The following is a 6,000-nucleotide window of genomic DNA, read 5'->3' on the forward strand; positions in this document are numbered from 1 at the left end:
TCGTAGACGTGGATTGGGTTTTGAGAGTATTCATGATATATGTGAGATTGTTAATTAATGGTTTACTTAAGGTGGCAACTTAAACACACATCTGGGTGGATTGAGGCACCGGGTTATTCCAGGATTGCCTGTCTAGGCACCTGGGTAGACCAGGATTGCCTGTTTTTTGATGGACCGCCACCCAGGCTCAAAGGGATCATAAGATTATTCATACTAGAAACTTCCGTGTGCAGCCACAAGCTATTATGGGCTCTAGCATAGTTGACTAAGTCGTGCGAACTCTTACAGTGGTAGACTAGCAGATGTAGGGGATGTAGGTGGTACGGTCTACCCGATCGTAAGGTGCTAGCATTTCTGAAAGACTATGTCTCGGTCATCCGTTTCTCAAACACCATGTAGTGCGAGAAACCAAACAGAGGAGATCGAGTCTTGTGGGGAAAAGTGCGAAAACCTCTGCAGAGTGTATAAAGTAATCATGGTTAGCCGTGTCCCCTGTTATGGACATCTTGAGTATCTAGTACCTGGATTATCATGTGAATCTCATCACATTACTTTAAATGAATATTGTTGGGTTTTAATGATGATGCTTAATTGGGATTGAGAATGCTGTCAACCGTTCCCAATGTTTAACAACCACCCTGATAGTTAATTAAAATGTATTCCTTTGCAGTAGGGAAAAATTGGCTTTTCGCAAAAACCTTATAACCATAGAGCTTTTCCACCAGCCATATATGCATGTAGTGATAGCCATTGTTCATCATTTCTCTCTATGGTGTGAATTTGCCAGTACATTCAATGTACTGACCCTTTGTGGCTGCAACGTCTCATGTTGCAGGAATCTTACGACGAGTAAGTGATACGTTAGGGTTATGATTTCTACACTCAACTTTGCCGTTGGTGTTGATGGGAATCCACAATCTTGTTACTGCCGCTATTTTGGATTGAGGTAATAGTATCTTACGTTACTTATACATGTGATTTACCTCTGTTATAAATCCTCGAGTACTGTGTGTGTCAGCATACCGATCCAGGGATGACACTTAAGCACAGAGACTTGACCCATTCGGGTCGGGTCACTACAGTACTTCCCTACCAAACTTATGGCAAGGCACACATCAGGTCGGGTACACACCATAGCATAGATGATAGAACCTATGGCTGAGGCATAAGGAATGACTTTCATTTTCTCTCTATCTTCTGCAGTGGTCGGGCTTTGAGTCTGACTCAACTTCACACGTTGTAACACAGGCAAGAACCCTTTCTTTGACTGATCCATTTTGAACTTCGTCAAAACTTTGTCAAGGTATGTGCTTTGTGAAAGTCCTATTAAGCGCCTTGATCTATCTCTATAGATCTTGGTGCCCAACATATACACAACTTCACTCAGGTCTTTCATTGAAAAACTTTTATGCAAGTATCCATTTATGCTATCCAAAAATTCTATATCATTTCCAATCAACAATATGGCATCTACATATAATATCGAAATGCTACAGAGCTCCCACTACTTTCTTGTAAATACAGGCTTCACCGAAAGTCTGTATAAAACCATATGCTTTGATCACCTCATCAAAGCATAAATTCCAACTCCGAGATGCTTGCACTAGTCCATAGATGGATCAATGGAGCACGGACACTTTTTTAGCACCTTTAGGATCGACAAAACCTTCTGGTTGCATCATATACAACTCTTCTTTAACAAATCCATTAAGGAATGCAGTTTTGATGTCCATTTGCCAAATTTCATAATCATAAAATGTGGCAATTTCTAAAATGATTCGGACTAACTTAAGCATCACCACGGGTGAGAAGGTCTCATCATAGTCAACCCCTTGAACTTGTCGAAAACCTTTCACGACAAGTCAAGCTTTGTAGACAGTTACATTACCATCAGCGTCAGTCTTCTTATTGAAGATCCATTTATTCTCAATGGCTTGCCAATCACCGGGTAAGTCCACCAAAGTCCATACTTTGTTCTCATACATGGATCCTATCTCCGATTTCATGGCCTCAAGTTTTCGGAATCTGGGCTCATCATAGCTTCTTCATAGTTCGTAGGTTTGGTCTAGAACATGACTTTCAGAACAGGATTACCGTATCACTCTGGTGCGGAACATGCCTTGTTAGACCTATGAGGTCTAGTAGTAACTTGATCTAAAGTTTCATGATCATCATCATTAGCTTCCTCTCGAGTTGGTGTAGGCATCACGGGAACGGATCTCTCTGATGTGCTACTTTCCAAATTGAGAGAAGGTACAATTACGTCATCAAGTTCTACTTTCCTACCACTCACTTCTTTTGAGAGAAGCTCCTTCTCTAGAAATGTTCCATTCTTGGCAAGAAAGGTCTTGCCTTCGGATTTGTGGTAGAAGGTGTACCCAATTGTTCCTTAGGGTATCCTATGAAGACACACTTCTTTGATTTGGGCTCGAGCTTATCAGGTTGAAGCCTTTTGACATAAGTGTCGCAACCCCAAACTTTAAGAAACGACAGCTTCTGTTTCTTGCCAAACCACAGTTCATACGGTGTCGTGTCAATGGATTTTGACAGTGCCCTATTTAACGTGAATGCAGTTGTCTCTAATGCATAACCCCAAAATGATAGTGGTAAATCGGTAAGAGACATCATAGATCACACCATATCTAATAAAGTACGGTTACGACGTTCAGGCACACCATTACGCTGTGGTGTTCCAAGTGGCGTGAGTTGTGAAACTATTCCACATTGTTTTAAATGAAGGCCAAACTCGTAACTCAAATATTCACCTCCGCGATCAGATCTTAGAAACTTTATTTTCTTATTACGATGATTCTCCACTTCACTCTGAAATTCTTTGAACTTTTCAAATGCTTCAGACTTGTGTTTCATTAAGTAGATATACGCATATCTGCTCAAATCATCTATGAAGGTCAGAAAATAACGATACCCGCCACGTGCCTCAATACTCATTGGACCGCATACATCGTATGTATTATTTCCAATAAGTCATTAGCTCGCTCCATTGTTCCGGAGAACGGAGTTTTAGTCATCTTGCCCATGAGGCATGGTTCGCAAGTATCAAATGATTCATAATCAAGTGATTCCAAAAGCCCATTTGCATGGAGTTCCTTCGTGCGCTTTACACAAATATGACCTAAACGGCAATGCCACAAATATCTTGCACTATCATTATCAACTTTGCATCTTTTGGCATCAATATTATGAATATGTGTATCACTACAATCGAGATTCGACAGAAATAGACCACCCTTCAAGGGTGTATGACCATAAAAGATATTACTCATATAAATAGAACAACCATTATTCTCAGATTTAAATGAATAACCGTCTCACACTAAATAAGATCCAGATATAATGTTCATGCTCAATGCTGGCACCAAATAACAATTATTCTGGTCCAAAACTAATCTCGAAGGTAGATGTAGAGGTAGCATGCAGACGGCGATCACATCAACCTTGGAACCATTCCCGACGCGCATCGTCACCTCGTCCTTAGCCAATCTTCGTTTAATCCATAGCTCATGTTTCGAGTTATAAATATGAGCAACTGAACAAGTATCAAATACCCAGGCGCTACTATGAACATTAGTAAGGTACACATCAATAACATGTATATCAAATATACCTTTATTCACTTTGCCATCCTTCTTATCCGCCAAATACTTGGGGAAGTTCCGCTTGCAGTGACCAGTCCCTTTGCAGTAGAAGCACTTAGTTTCAGGCTTGGATCCAGCTTTGGGCTTCTTCCCGGGAGTTGCAACTTGCTTGCCATTCTTCTCAAAGTTCCCCTTCTTTCCCTTGCCATTTTTCTTGAAACTAGTGGTCTTGTTAACCATCAACACTTGATGCTCCTTCTTGATTTCTACCTCCGCAGCCTTGAGCATTGCGAAGAGCTCGGGAATTGTCTTAGTCCATCCCTTTCATATTATAGTTCATCATGAAGCCTTCGTAGCTTGTTGACAGTGATTGAAGAACTCTGTCAATAACACTATCATCTGGAAGATTAACTCCCAGCTGAGTCAAGTGATTATGATACCTAGACATTTTGAGTAGGTGTTCACTAACAGAATTGTTCTCCTCCATCTTACAGCTATAGAACTTGTTGGAGACTTCATATCTCTCAACTCGAGCATTTGCTTGAAATATTAACTTCAACTCCTGGAACATCTCATATGCTCCATGACGTTCAAAACATCTTTGAAGTCCTGATTCTAAGCCGTAAAGCATGGCACACTGAACTATCGAGTAGTCATCAGATCAAGCTTGACAGACATTCAAAACATCAGCATCTGCTCCTGCAGCAGGCTTTTCACCTAGTGGTGCATCAAGGACATAATTCTTCTATGCAACAATGAGGATAATCCTCAAGTTACGGACCCAGTCCGTGTAGTTGCTACCATCATCTTTCAACTTAGCTTTCTCCAGGAACGCATTAAAATTCAGGGGAACAGTAGCACGGGCCATTGATCTACAACATAGATATGCAAATACTATAAGGACTAAGGTCATGATAAATTAAGTTCAATTAGTTAAATTACTTAAGAACTCCCACTTAGATAGACATCCCTCAAGTCATATAAATGATACATGATCCAAATCAACTAATCCATGTCCGATCATCACGTGAGATGGAGTAGTCATCAATGGTGAACATCTCTGTGTTGATCATATCTACTATATGATTCACGTTCGACGTTTCGATCTCCAGTGTTCTGAGGCCATGTCTGTACATGCTAGGATCGTCAAGTTTAACCCAAGTATTCCACATGTGCAAAACTGTCTTGCACCCATTGTATGTGAATGTAGAGTCTATCACCCCCGATCATCACGTGGTGTCTCAACACGACGAACTGTAGCAACGGTGCATACTTAGGGAGAACACTTTTACCTTGAAATTTAGTGAAGGGATCATCTCATAATGCTACCACCGTACTAAGAAAAATAAAATTCATAAAAAGATAAACATCACATGCAATCAAAATATGTGACATGATATGGCCATCATCATCTTGTGCTTTTGATCTCCATCTCTAAAGCATTGTTATGATCTCCATCGTCATCTGCTTGACAGCTTGATCTCCATCGTAGCGTCGTGGTCGTCTCGCCAACTATTGCTTCTACAACTATCGCTAATGCATAGTGACAAAGTAAAGAAATTACACGGCGTTTGCATTTCATGCAATAAAGAGACAACCATAAGGCTCCTGCCGGTTGTCAGATATCTTACAAAACATGATCATGTCATACAATAACATTTATCACATCATGTCTTGACCATATCACATCACAACATGCTCTGCAAAAACAAGTTAGATGTCCTCTACTTTGTTGTTGCAAGTTTTACGTGGATGCTACGAGCTTCTAGCAAGAACCGTTCTTACCTATGCATAAAACCACAAAGGTGTTTCATCAAGTTTGCCGTTTTAACCTTCTTCAAGGACCGGCCGCAGTCAAATTCGATTCAACTAAAGTAGGAGAAACAAACACCCGCCAGCCACCTTTATGCAAAACTAGTTGCATGTTTGTCGTTGGAACCGGTCTCATGTGCGTGGACATGTAAGGTTGGTCCGGGCCGCTTCATCCCACAATGCTGCCGAATCAAAATACAACGTTGGTGGTAAGCAGTATGACTATCACCTCCCACAACTCTTTGTGTTCTACTCGTGCATATCATCTACGCATAGACCTGGCTCATGATGCCACTGTTGGGAATCGTTGCATGGAAAACAAAAAATTCTACGCACATGCAATGATCTATCAATGGAGATGCATGGCAACGAGGGGGAGAGTGTGTCTACGTACCCTCATAGACCGTAAGCGGAACGTTTCTCAACCTCCGCGTTCTACACCCCTTCAGCTCGGTGACAGCCCTCGCCTTCTTGATCCAGCAAGACGTCGAGGTAGTAGATGAGTTCCTTCAGCACGGCGGCATGGTGACGGTGATGGTGAAGTGATCCTAGCAGGGCTTTGCCTAAGCACTATGAAAATATGACCGGGGGA

This window comes from Triticum dicoccoides, chromosome 7A (assembly GCF_002162155.2).
Source record: "Triticum dicoccoides isolate Atlit2015 ecotype Zavitan chromosome 7A, WEW_v2.0, whole genome shotgun sequence".
Lineage (NCBI taxonomy): Eukaryota > Viridiplantae > Streptophyta > Magnoliopsida > Poales > Poaceae > Triticum > Triticum dicoccoides.